The sequence below is a fragment of the Cupressus sempervirens genome, chromosome 3 (assembly GCF_028749045.1).
Source record: "Cupressus sempervirens isolate cs-2001-9-10 chromosome 3, ASM2874904v1, whole genome shotgun sequence".
Taxonomy (NCBI): domain Eukaryota; kingdom Viridiplantae; phylum Streptophyta; class Pinopsida; order Cupressales; family Cupressaceae; genus Cupressus; species Cupressus sempervirens.
Genome location: NC_143120.1, coordinates 472,066,413 through 472,081,162, shown reverse-complemented (window position 1 = coordinate 472,081,162; position 14,750 = coordinate 472,066,413). Strand labels below are relative to the sequence as shown.

The 14,750-nt window shown below is 35.8% G+C and overlaps 1 pseudogene; it reads right to left on the bottom strand.

Moving 5' to 3' along the window:
- Positions 1-10,839: 10,839 nt before the first annotated feature.
- LOC149567188 (endoglucanase 25-like) overlaps positions 10,840-14,750 on the bottom strand; it is a 109,645-nt pseudogene continuing 105,734 nt past the window's right edge.

Here is a 14,750-nt window from a genome sequence, read left to right as displayed (position 1 = left end):
TTTATTTTCTAGAATGTCTCTCCATTCACCAGTGTTATTGAACATTTGCTAGATTTGTTTTGCAAGAAGCGCCTCATTGAGATGGGTAAGCTTTCTAATGCCCAAACCACCATACCTCTTGGGGAGGCAGACCTTCTCCCAGGCAATAAGAGGGTACCTTTTCTTTCCTTCAAGTCCGGTCCATAGAAAGTCTCTTTGGATTTTCTCCATTTTCTCTACAAATTTCACAGGAATTCCAAAAAGGCTCAGAGCATAAATGGGAAGGTTTTGAAGAGTGGATTTGACCAATAAACATTTCCCAACCTGGCTGAGAGAGGCACCTTTCCATCCAACCATCTTCTTGTTGAATCTGTCTAGAATTCCATTCCAGAAAGAGTCAAGGGGAGAGGAGCCCAAGGGGAGTCCTAGATAGGATGAAGGGAGAGAGCCCACCCCACAACCAAGGATTCTAGCAATTTTCCTTTGTTTGACTTCAGGGGTGTTAACAAAGAAGGTCGAGCTTTTGTTCCAGTTAATCAGCTGTCCAGTCCCTCTGGAGTAACTATCGAGAACCTCTTTCAAAGTCTTAGCTTCTTTCACAGAAGCTTCCCCCCCCCCCATTATAGTGTCATCCACAAATTTTTGATGAGTGAAGGGGACATTTCTCAAAGAAGGCTTAATTCCTTTAAGACTTCCTTCAGACTTTTTACATTCAATAAGCCTCCCAATGCATTCAGCTAAAATAATGAAGAGAATAGTAGAGAGGGGGTCTCCCTGCCTGAGACCTCTAGAAGGTTTAAACAAATCAAAAGGGGCTCCATTAATCAGAACAACAAGAGAGGAAGTAGACACCAATTGAGAAATGAGTTTACACACTTTATTGTCAAAACCAAAGGCCTGAAGGACCTTCCCAAGAAAGGACCAGTCCACCCGATCTTAGGCTTTTGAAAGATCTAGTTTGAGCAACATACCTTCCCGCTTGGAAGCTTCTAAAGAATAAATAACCTCATGGCCCATCAGCACTGAGTCCAAGATTTATCTCCTAGGAACAAAACTAGATTATTGCTACGATATGATCAGATGCAGGATTTTAAGCATTCTGGAAGTGAGAACTTTAGAGATGATCTTGTAGAAAGAGTTGCATAAACTGATAGGCCTGAACTTGTCGAAAGAGTCAGCCCCTGGGGATTTAGGGATGAGAACCAAGAAGGTAGAATTTATCTCCTTAAGAATACTTCTAGCTCTGAAGAACTCCTGAACTGCCTTAACCACATCCCCCATGACCATCGGCCAATACATTTGGAAGAAAAAGGTGGGAAACCCGTCTGGACTAGGAGATTTGTCACCAGGTAGGGAGAAAAGGGCCTCTCTAACTTCTAAAGCATTAGGAATAGCATAGAGAAGTTTATTATGGTGGGGTTGAATAATCTGAGGAATAAAAGAGATGATATCCTCTTGGTCCTCCTTGGAAAGCAAGGGGTCCTTGGAGAGAAGAGAAGAGAATAAGGAGACCGCTTCAGCCGAGATATCTGGATCTTCAAACAACAACACCTGCCCCTTTGTGATTCCAAATATCCTATTGTTAGCCCTATGTTTTAGGGTGGAGAGGTGAAAGAACTTCGTGTTTTGATCTCCATCCCTAAGCCATGAGATTCGAGATTTTTGCCTCCAGAGCTTTTCCTCCGTGTTGATGATGTTATGAAGATCTGACAGGATCAACAGCTCAGCCTCCCTGTTACTCGCATTATATCCTTCCTTCTGTATACTATCTTGGATAACAGATAGATTGTCTGACAACTCCTCCTTGTCATGGAAAATATGGCCAAAATCAGACTTGTTCCAAATTTTTACCATCCTCTTCACATTGCTGAGCTTTCTGGTGACTCTGAACATGGCTGAGCCATCAACACCAATCCCCCACCATCTTTTGACATTATCCAATAGGTCAGGGTGAGTAGCCCACATTTTCTCGAACCTAAAAGGGCAATTTCTCCTAGGCTCAAGAGGGGACACCGCAAGAGATATGGGGGAGTGGTGAGAACCAACCCTAGGAAGCAGAGATAATCTATAGCTAAAAGAGTGCAACCAATCTGGGGAGATTAAAGCTCTGTCCAATCTGACTTGAATGCACTCCTGACCAGCTCTCTTGTTAGACCAGGTAAAGGTACCCCTCAAGAGCTCCAAATCCATTAGGGCCAGGTCATTGATGAAATTGGAAAGAGAGCTCCAAATCCATTAGAGCCAAGTCATTGATGAAATTGGAAAGATCCTACTTACTTTCCCAATCCGGGGGCAATCCTCCCATCTTCTCCTTGTCCTCCAACGGAGAGTTGAAGTCTCCCAGGATTATGCCTTTCTTAATGTCACTGGCTTGCACCAACTTTCCAGCTTTGACCCAGTAATTTTTTCTATCTCTCTTGTTGTTGGGAGCATAAATGTTCACTAAAAACCAGCAATCATTAGTTTGCAAATGTTGAACTCTACAGAAGAGGATGTTATCCTCAGCATACTTGGGCACAATATTGAAATGTCTGTTATTGAATAATAGTAGCAGCCCTCCAGATGCTCCTTCTGAGTTTGAGGCAATTCCATTCATGTTGCTGTTGAATCTAATTTTTTCCAGATTTTCTTTCTTCATTTTTGTTTCCTGAATAAGAAATATATTAGGCCTTTGATCCGTTATCATATTCCTTACAACTTATTACTTGTGGATTCCATTGAGTCCACGAATATTCCATGAGAGGATCTTCATGCTTTAATTGATGAGCAGGCTTCCTGGATGGTGCGTTGTGTTCCATCCATGATGTTTCTTCTTGCTTCCTCCTTCCTGATTTCATTCTTGGTTTTCCTTCCCACCAGGTTGGTTTTAAGACCAAGATCTGCCTTGGCCTTGCTTCTAGTTGAAGCAGGAGAGGCAGGAGAGGGGTCCCGACTATTCTTCTTCTTTCTTCTTCTGACTTCTATCTAGGGTGGCTCTTCTTCTTCTTTACATAAATCAAACAAAGCATCTAGCCTGGCTAGTTGTTTCGATGTTGAAGTAGATAGCCATTCTAAGATTCTATTCACTATCATAGGGGGTTCCCTACTAATCAGGTTTGTGGAGTTTTGAGACATTGGTTTCCCTTCCTTTTGTTCCTCCATAGAGTTCGAGATAGAGGAAAGATTCAGATCAACCTCCTCAGAATTGTCAGGGATTTGGGACTCCATAATACTTGCCTCTTCAAGATTATCCTTGGTTTCCTTCATATGGAAGGGTTGTTTTTGTCCTTAGTTGTCACTTTCCCTTCTCCTTCCAGTGCATCCACTACAACCTGGAGGTCCCGGGGTTCAGCTTGGAGATTAGGAACAGTAGCTTTTCCTTCAGCCTCTCCATTTTTCTTGACTTGCATTTCTTTCTTCTTCCAAATCTTTTTGGGAACATGAGCATCTTTCTTCCCACCTTGAGGGCGAGCCTTTCCCCCCATTCCCTTTCCTTTGAATAATGGGCAGAATCTAGCCTTGTGGTCTACCTTCTTACAATGGAAGCACACAAAAGGCACACTTTCATAGTCAATCTTTTGGATTCTGCTTCCCAATCGAGATTGAAATTCTATAACTTGAGGCATATCATGTCCTTCAGTCACTCCTACACATATCCTTGCATAGGTAAGTCTCTTCTTAGCTGTCGTTATAGGATCGATGGAAAGAAGCTCTCTAAAAGACCTGGCAATGCCATCAAAGACGTCCTCATGCCAGTATTCCATGGGCAATTCTGGGAGTCTAATCCAAACTGGAGCCTGGGATAGGAAATCATTATTCAAGTCTAGATTGGAAGACCATTTCTACAAGATTAAAGTAGATCTCCCCAGAGACTAGTTCCCTGCGCACAAGATTCTAGAAAAGTCTTTCGAGCAAGAAAACTCAAAATTCATGAATCCTTTAGCCATTGTTGTCACCTCTACATGCCCCTTTAAATCCCATTTGTTTCTGGTAAAAACCCTCACAACATCAATGTTGGGCCTTGGCCCTATAAATTTTCCCACCAAAGTATTCGCCATACTGTGGATATTGTGGTCTATGATTTCTCGAGGAACTTCCAGAGCAAAGATACCCTTCTCCTTGTCTGATTTATCAATGACTTTTGAGAATGTCGACTTACCTGATGGTTTGACTCCAAATAGGTTTGACTAGCGCCCCCAAGCCCCAGGCGGCCCACCACCTGAGTGAAGAGGAGGAATCTTCTCACCTGGGTGAGGCAGCAACTTTTGTGGTCCCCATCCTTTGAGGCATCTGCATCATTCACCTCTGATTCCTGCCCTGTTGCTGCAGATTGCCCCCCAACGCCCGTGTTCTCCTGATTCTCGCCTAGCTGCTGATTCAAAATCCCATTCTCGCCTAGCTGCTGATTCAAAATCCCATTCCCGCCTAGCTGCTGATTCAAAAACCCATTCCCGCTCGCTCCGCATGCTCCACTCCCCATTCCGCTTGACACTAAATACTTAAAAGTTACTGATGTTACTATAATACTTTAAAGTTACTGATGTTAGGCACATACTATAATTTTATTTCTAACTTAGCACCTAAACTACTTGGCATCTACTATTCACTTATGAACAGTCTTTTGTTGGTATTCTTGGAACTAGATGTTTTTCATATATGTTTCCATCAATGCCAAAGGGGGAGATTGTTGGAGGATTGAGAAGATTGGTTGAAAGCATGAATTTTGATGATATTCCTATGCGGGAAGTACTACTATAATGATATGTTACATTCATGACTGAGTTTGTCATTGATGTCAACATAGCAATTTTTTGTGGTGTCTGACAGAAGAACAATAGAAAGATCAAGTTGGTACGGATGGCTAGTTGAGCATTATAACTATTTGAGGTTATGGGAGATACTTCTAAGTATCTGGTATATGAAGTTAATGTTGGAAGAAGAAAGGATAAGTCTAGAAGAAGTTATGTAAGTTTTGGCGATGTATGTTCTGAGATAGAGTTTACAGAGGCATGTTTTGGTAAACCTTTTATATCTCTTAGTAGAGTTGATATCTTGAGGATCAAGGTTGAGGACATAGAGAAGACATGTTGAGGGTGATGTGGCTAAGCTCACTTGTCATAATATTGCATGTACAAAAATTTATTCAAAATGCAAGGAAAAAGATTAATGTTATCGCTAAGTGTAACGTGTTCTTAATGTGGTCCTATAATAATTAATTGAGAAGGTCTAATAGCTGACTTAGAGAATTTTTTATGGACTTGGTATAAAGGAAGGAAATTTTCCTTTATCATAAGTGTGGATTTGAATTATTGAGAAGTAGTAGTAAAGTACAAAATTCAAAGTTGAGCAAAGTTGTGCGTAAGTGAAGGAAATTTCATTGCTGAGGTTTTGCTAAGTGATCTGAGGTTTGGTATTTGGATCTGAGGTTTGTGACCTGATCTAAAAAGTCTGATAGTGATTGGTTTGGTTGAGAAGACAAGGGAAAGAGCAAAGAAAAAAGGAAGATAATAGTAAATTACTTGTTTGAGTAGTAAGCTCTTCTTGTAGTTGAAATTGCATGTTTGGGCATTGGGCTCTTCCTGCATACATTGTACCACAACTCCTAACAGGGTTGGAATCTCCTAGTAGGGACTCAAAGTCTCCTAATAGGGACTCATTGTACTAAATGTTGTAATAGACTCCTAATAGGGTCCATCCTCTAACACAAAATATTTATATTAGTACATTATCTTGTGGGCATCATTCCCACCAGAGTTTTCCCTCTAATCAAGGGTTTCCATAGTCAACATATCTAGTGTAATTGTTTATGAGAATTTTATTATGGTTGTTGTTTACTTTGGTTGAATGGTTAAGTTTTAAAAAAAAAAGATAAATGTTTTAATTGTTGGATAACTGATTCACCCCCCCTACCCCAGTTATCTTGGTGGACTATTGTTTCTAACACCACTATCTGCTACTCAATAACCTATTGTTGCACCTCGTCATTTCTTGTATGTTGGGAAATTGTAGCTTGGTTCGCTTATTCATTTGGAGTTTTTGGAGAATCATCATCCACATAGATGAATACACTATAATCTTCAGGTTCTTTACATGTAAGGTCATTTCTTTCTACAAACTCATCAACTTTCACATTGTCACTTTCCACAACTTTTTTAGTGTTAGAGTTTAAACACTTGTAAGCTTTACTCTTGGTGGAATACCCTAGGAATATACCTTCATCACTCTTTGCGTCAAGTTTTCCATTCCTATTATCTTTGAATATATAGCATTTATTTCCAAAGACTTTGAAATATTTTACATTAGGAGCATATCCATATCATAGTTCAAAAGGTGTAGCATTTGTACCTTTCTTGACTTGTACTTTGTTTAGGGTATAAATAGCAGCACTGACATCTTATTTCCAATATTTTTGTGATACATTCTTCTCCATCATCAATGTTCTTGCACAATCCATTATTGATTTGTTTCTCCTTTCATTTATCCCATTCTGAGGAGGGGTCCATTTTAATTCCTTTGTCATTGCAGAATGTATTGAACTCATTGGAAATGAATTCACCACCTCCATCAAATCTCAAACACTTCAAACTCTTCCCTATTTATATTTTGACTCTGGCTAAATACCACTTGAATAACTAAAAATACTAGATTTAGCTTTAAGAAACATCATAATCATCATCCTAGAATACTCATCCACAAATAGAATGAAATACTTATCTCCACAATAGCTTTGAATATCAATAGGTCCACATAAGTCAGTATGAACCAATTCCAAAATTTCACTAGATGTATATGTTTTGCTCTTGAAACTAGACGTGGTCATTTTTCCCAATTGGCATTGTTTACACATAGTATTGTCAGGCTTCTTTAGTTTTGGCAACCATCTTACTTTCTTCATTTTACTAATATTCACCAAATTGTCAAAATTCACATGACATAACCTCTTGTTCCATAACCAGACATCTTCTTGTTATGCAAGCACACATGTTTGATTAAATAAATCTAGGTAGAACAAGTTACCTCTTGTCTGATCACCACTTCTAATTAACTTACCATCAACATCATATATCTTGGTCTTTTTGTGATGGAATTTAACTCTATATCTTGATTTTTTCAACTGTGAAACACTCAACAAATTATAGTCAAGTCCTTCAACCTAGCAAACATTGTCACACTTGATCTTGCCAGTCAATTGAATTGTACCTTTACCTTTCATAACACATGGAATATCATTACCAAATTTAACACATCCACCTTTGTATGGTCCAATATCCTCAAAAAAATAAATCACTAATCATATGATTATGGCAACCACTATTAGTAATAAATATATCACTCTTGTTCATATAAGAGATTAATGTAGTTTTCTCATCTTCATCAGAATCTTCTTTCATAGCAACATAGAAAACTTCATCATCATTACTTTCAGATTCAGTGTTAGTTTCTTCTTTAATAATATAACAAGACTTCTTACATTTGTCATCCTTGTTCTTCTTGTAACCTCAGTCATCTCTTCTTCCTTTGTACTTACTTTCCTTTCTTTCATCCTTGTCTTTTCTGTTAGGACACCTAGCAACAATATGACCAACCTTGTCACATGAAAAACAAATAATAGGTAATTTACCTTTGTATTTACCTTTGCCTCTTCCAAATCTTTTTGCAATTAGGGCTTCGGATTCATCAAGCTCATCATTAGAACTATCACTATCCCTATTCCCATGTTTTCCTTTCTTTTTGCTAAGAACTAGTTGAGACTTGAAAGAAGATTCAATAGTAGTAGGTTTGTAGTTACCAAAGTAAGACATCTCAAAAGTAGTAATTCTACCAATTACACCTTCTAAAGTCAAAGTGTTACCTGGAGTACATCTCAAATCTTGAATTCTAGAAACTCTAATGGCATATATGGGAGGTAGAGTCCTCAATACCTTGTTTATCACTGTTTCATCCTCAATTGTTCCATTTATACCTTGAACAACATTGACAACTTCCTTGATTCTTATGCAATATTGTACTATGTTCTCAACTTCTGTCATTCTCATGTCATCAAATTTACCTCTCAGGCTATCTGATTTGGCTCTCAAGACATTGTCATCTCCTTCATATATGGTCTTTAGTTTGTCCCACATTTTTTTTGCACTATCACAACCCTTTATGTCATCAAACTTGTCATAGCTTAGTGCTAAAGCAATTTCCAACATTGCTTGATTGTGTTCTTGTTTTTCTTTCAATTGTTGAGTAGTCAAAGGAACAGTTGTTATCTTCACATACTCATTGTCCACAAAGTTTATAGAAGCAGCACTAATACTGGATATATGTAGCCTCATCAATGTTTTCCATGTAGGAAAGTTCTCCTTGTTCAACTTTTGTACCTCTCATTTGTGAGTTGTGATCTTTAGCTTTAAGTATCTTCAAACTTCTCTTTGTAAGCATTGAGCTCTGATACTGATTGTTAGAATTGTTTAGAATAACTTAGTGGGGGGGGGGGGGGGGTTTGAATTAGTTACTCAAGATCCATAAGTACCATTTGAACAATCAAACATTAATCATTCACTGATTTTCTTATCCTATTGTAGCCTGGTCTTTACTGAATACTGATAAACAAATTACTAGTAGTTCACTGTCCTAAGATAACAAACTTTGTTGGATGTAAACTATGTAGATGTAAAATACCACAAAACATTCAACACAAGTTTGACACTAGGATTTAACGTGGAAATCCAATTTGGGAAACACCACTAGCAATATGTCACCAATTTTTCTCTCTTTTGAAGTGAGCTCTGTTAGGAGTCAACCTTGTTAAAGGTTAAAATACACACTATTAAATGTGACCTGGTTAGAGGATTTTTAATCACCCTTTTAGGAGCGGTCTTGTCAGGGGACTTTGATCATTCCATTAAAAATGTCACCTTGCTAAAGGATTTATATAGGCTGTTAAGTCCTTCAAATGACTATTGCATCAACCATTGATCAAAAAAATACTTCAATACAAATTGTTTACAATTATTACAAACAAAAAAATAGGGCTTTGATCTGTATGATTGCAACTCACTTTTGTAGTTTTAGATCACTATTTAGTTCATATGTTGATTCAATGATAAGTCCCTTTGTCAATTCTGTCTCTTAACTCGCTTGGCAACCCTTCAAGCAGTCAATCTTCTCCACATCAAACTCAAGCCTTCTGCTTAAATTTACTTGTCAATATTAGCAACATCTGCGTAAGAATTTTATTTCTCTTGTTTCACTCTCTCACACACACTTGTGCATTCATCCTTGTGTGCCTTTGTTCCACCTTTATCTTTGCACATGCATCTAAAGTTTGACTCTATACCTCCTTAAATAGGCAATTCTAGCTTTACCATTTTTCATGATCATCATAGATCTTAGGTTTGCAATCTAGTTAATCAAGTTCATTATATCTATCCATCTTCCTTATTTTCTAGAAACTTCTCATCCATTGAATTAGATCATAGGTATTATACCTAATCCTCTCCTTGAATTAAATGATCCAACTCATCAATCTTATCTTCAATTTGCTTTCATATCCCAAGAAATCAATTGAATCGGCTGGACATCACGATTCCTCAAATACATTCAAAATATTGTTACTCGACAACCACTAAGCTCTAACATTCGGTCATCACCTAATAACTAGGTCATTATAGAGTTGCTTGGCTCGACATCAACTAGCTTGCTTGATCAACACTAGATTTGCTTGGCTTGCACTAGAACTCAGTTGATACTAGCATCACTTGACATTCCTTAATCTTTTACGAGCTATTTCTCAATTAAGCTTTACATCGATGATATAGACAATCACCTTGTGTTATCAAAGTCTAACTAATAAAATGTCCATCATAGCTTCCTTTTCATAACTCAACCTTTCCTCTTAGGTGTTATTGTTATGAGAATTCTCTCAAATTCTCTTCATCAATCAAATAGATATGATATTTAGATCAGATAGCAACATGTCTTATCAATAGATTTGACATCAATGACCAAACAACAATTGTTCAAATTGTAAGTTTCCAACAGGGATGTCATAGAAAACCTTTAATGAATAGACATATACATGTAATGATATAATCCTCAATAAATTTAATGTTTTCAAAAAAATTAAAATCAAAGTATATTGACTTATATAAACTATTAAATCAATTGATAAGTTTGAAACAAAATACAAATTTGTGATTCACTAAAATTATTATTCATATGAACTATAAAATAAGGAACAATCGATTAAGAAAAAGAAAGGCAAAAGAAACAATATAAATTATAATCTCATTCATGAAAAGCCTTTCGTATAATCTTTTCAGTTTGACATGGAGAAAGTTATTTGCCTCATAAAATTAAAAATTTAAGGAAAATTTCCACTTTACTCAAATTATTAGTAATATGAACTATAAAGAAAGAACTTGCCAAAAGAAACAATATAATTAATAATCTCATTCATTAAATGTCTCGCTTAGAATCTTTTCAATTTGACATGGAGAAAATCATCTATTTTATAAATTTCAATTTTTTTTTAAAAAAACTATTCTTTGTTTTTTTCTTTACTCTTAATTTTTTCTTTTATATACATAAAAATATATATATTTTGAAACATTTCTTTTCACACATAAATATAAACATATACATATACATATACCTATATTCGTTTATATCTTATTCTCAAACACTAGAATTTAGTCTTAATTATTGTTGGAATTAAAATGAACATCCCTTTCAAATTGATCATCTAAACTAGCTTCCAATTTAAACCTAGTTCATAAGCACATTCAAAAATAGTATAAAAGCTCTAATTTTGAATCACTAATGCATTCATGAAACAAAAAAATAAAGAATAACAATGTCTAGTAATGATGCAAGAAGAGGTGAGCACATGAATCAAGGATTAGTAGGAGGTGAAGCAAAAAATGGAGGAGATGAATCAATATTAGAAAATATGGTGTGAGAGCCTATCATTTGTTCATCTCTCCAAGAAGAAGAAGGTGCTTTCCCAAGCATAGATTGTGCAACAAGAGCAACAACTAATCCAACATTTGCAACAATGGTGGGTTGAGTGAAGTTTGCATTAGTCCGATCATCAAAAAATTCATCTAGGGATCCAAGGCCACCCACCATGGACCCATTTAGGCAGTTAGGGTTGGCTTTTGTTTTTGTCAACCATTTCTTGCCTTCATTGTAGCTGTAGCGATGCTTGCCAATGGAGATTGAAGGGATTGATGCACCTCTATGATATACATGGCCTGGATATTTCTTCCCATATCCCACGACGTAGCTCATGTTCATGGGATTATTTCCAAGAATGTAATCCATCTGTATATTCAAGATTAGATTTCAAAATTCATATCTAACAAATCATGATTTTTAAACAACATAAATCAAATCAAAAGATTTTTAAAATAATACATTTTTTATTTTGATTTGTTTAGATGGCTCATTTAAAATCATACTGGTGAGTCTTATAAAAAATAGTTTTAACTTTATTAGATAGTTCATTTGAAATTATGCTAATAAATGGATCTTATTGAGAAGGTTTGACTTGTTTTAGTGCTTCATTTGAAATGATACTAATAGATGGGTACTCTTGATAAAAATTTGACTTGTTTAGGTTTTCATTTAAAATTATACAAATACATAGGTTCTATTGGAGACACTTTGACTTGTTTAGGTGGCTTGTTGAAATCATATTGATAGATGGGCTCAACTAGAAAAACTCAGTTGTTTAAGTGACTTATTTGAAAGCATAGCCATAAAAAAATTCTATTAACGAAACATTAACATGTTTAGTCCAGCCCTTCAAATGGCACTAGTACATCGGATTCTACTAAAGAAGCTTTGACTTGTTTATTTGATCTATTTGAAATCATATTAATGTGTGGCCTCTAGTAGAGAAGCTTTGACTTGATGGGGTGACTCATTTCAAATTAGGTCAATAGATGGATTCTACTAAGATGCTTTGAGGTGTTCAAGTTGCTTATTGAAATCACACTAATAGGACCTGGATTCTATTAGAGAAGCTTGACTTGTTTAGGGGCTCATTTGAAATCATATTAATAGGTGGGCTCAACTAGAGAAGCTTTGACTTGTTAAGATTGCTTATTCAAAATCATGGCAATAAGGAGATTCTACTAATTGACCTAAACACAATTTCACTTATTTAAGTTACTCATCTAAAATCACACAATAGATCAATCTTATTCAAGAATCTTTGGCTTATTCAAATAGATCATGTCAAACCATACTAATAAATTAATCCTACTTTATATGTTTCATTTGAAATTATACTAATTACTAGATACTATTAAAAGAAATATGATTTGAAGCTCCACGATACAATCTAAACCTTTAGATTTCCAAGATTGAATTGATTGTCATACTAACCTAAGATGTTACAAATTGTTGCAGTATTTTTGAGTGGTAATAATCAAAGCCACACATCCATCCATCAACCCCTATTATAGATAAATAATCGTTGTATAGTTTGTTGAGGAAGGCTGCAGTTGCAGCGTATTGTAGATGTCCACCATTGTCACTTGGCTTCACAAGTAGCATCCCTCCTTTGGGATTGAAATACTAGTGAATATCTAGATATATATAACTGAAAAAGTATGGCATGGGTATAAATGGAAAATATACCTAGCATGTTATCGAAGTTGGGGAAGCCTGGGAGATAGGAGCACATGGTCCTCTCGGTTGTTTGAGCACCTTTTCGTGGGGTAGAGAGGGTCCACCAGAAACCTCAACCTTGTTAACAAAACCTACAACCACAAAAATCCAAACATTTAGGTATGCATAATAATTAGAAATATTTAGAAATGTAATATGAAAGTAAACTTCAAATGTTCAAATATTTTGACATATAAATTTGCTTTAGGAATTAATTAGAAATGCAATATACAAAAGTAAATTTTAAGTGTTCTAATTGTCTTGACAAATAACCATCCTTAAGAATCATCTGAAAATGTAATACAAGCATAAACTTCAAGTGTTCAAGTGTAACACAAGTGTACATGGGAAAAGCTCTTCATAAGAAATATGCACACACTCCAAAGTAGCCCAATACATTATTTAGTAATCTAGACATGGTCTTTATAGGAGTATCATAAACTAAAGATTTAGAGTAACTCTAGTACAATATTCATCCACCTATCATAAATATCTCATGATCTACTTATCAACTTAGGTGTTTCATTTTGACTTCATTGCCTTCCATTCAAAGATGTGTTATAATGTGGTGTAACACCACTTAACTTGGTCAACAAATATAACTCCCTTTTATAGTTGTTTCTATGTCCTACAATTTCCTACATTTCTAATGTAAGAGGTCTAACTTCCAAAGATCACAACTTTTAATTTTGAAAGCCATTAGAACCCTTTAAAATTGTAGAACTCAAAAATATCCACACAGTAAACATTGCAAGCTTTTCTAACATATTATCCAATCACAACTTCTTCATTTCTCTATCTTTATTACTCAATTATTGATTTATTTCAATGTAGACTACATTTAATCTAATTCAAAATATAGCTATATAAAAGATATTTTATTTTACAAATATTAAATAAATAAATTTTCAATAGTGCTAAAGATATTCATTGTATGTTCATAACACTTTTACACATCAACGTATCAACATTATTATAATTAGAAGTGTTGTAAATTTATATGTCTAAGAAGACAAAATCTATGGTAAAACTAGAACTAATGTGAGAGCCGCTTCAATTGTGGTCAAATTAGAAATGAATACCATAGTTAACTCTTTTTTAAGAGCAATTGAATTGACTATCCTATCCCCTTCCAATTTGACTGACTTAATCGATCATTATTTAAGAAGCAAATGTTGAAATCAAGTTAGAAGTGGATATAACACCCAAAGAAGCAAATGTTGAAGTCATATTAGAATATTGCATAAATGTACATATACAATATATGAACTTAATAATCAATCTACATATACATTCAAAATAGTTCAAATATAAATTGATTGAACCAAATATTTTAAAGCAACATACTTTTAATTTCAATTACTTTTACCTATCACATTCTATTATCTATGATCAGTATTTCTAAAATCAAAATGAAACATCAACAAAAAATTGAAAAGATGATACATGTTGATTCACGTATTGTTGTTAGAGAAAGGCAATGCAAAATGAAAGAAGATGGGGGGTTCATACCTGTGTTGCCAAGAGTTTATTGTCCCAATCAAAGACTCAAACTAGGGATGCATTTTTATCGGCCTCAACACTGGCGTTATATCCATTCATGGCGTCTTGCAGGTATGACCAATTTCCCGTTGCAAAGAAAACCCAAACTCCACTCCAAACGAGCTCCTCGTAATATCCAGAGGAAGTATAGAAACCCACTGCAGCCCCACCACATGCAGAGTCATGTGTGTATGTTCCCTTCTCCTTTTTATGCCCAAACTCATACACTTTCTTGGCTGCCTCCACCAATTTGGCGGAGTACGCCGTGTCCTTAAACACAAGTGAAGCGGCGCTCACGGCAGCAGCCATTTCTCCTGCCAAATCGGTGGCAGAACCAGTGCATTCTGAAACAGGCCTCTTGTAGTCCATGTCTTCAGGCCTCTCCCATCATTCTATCTCCTTTGGTCCAGTCCCCACCTATTCATGTCAAACAAGAAAGAAAGGCGATATCAGATGTTGATAAGTAGGCGATACTTTTTACAATAAGTCAAATTATGATATTTCATTAATCTATATTTCATGAGTAGTAGTTCACACAAATCATCTCTCATGAGAATGAATGGAACACTTCCCACAATCTAAGA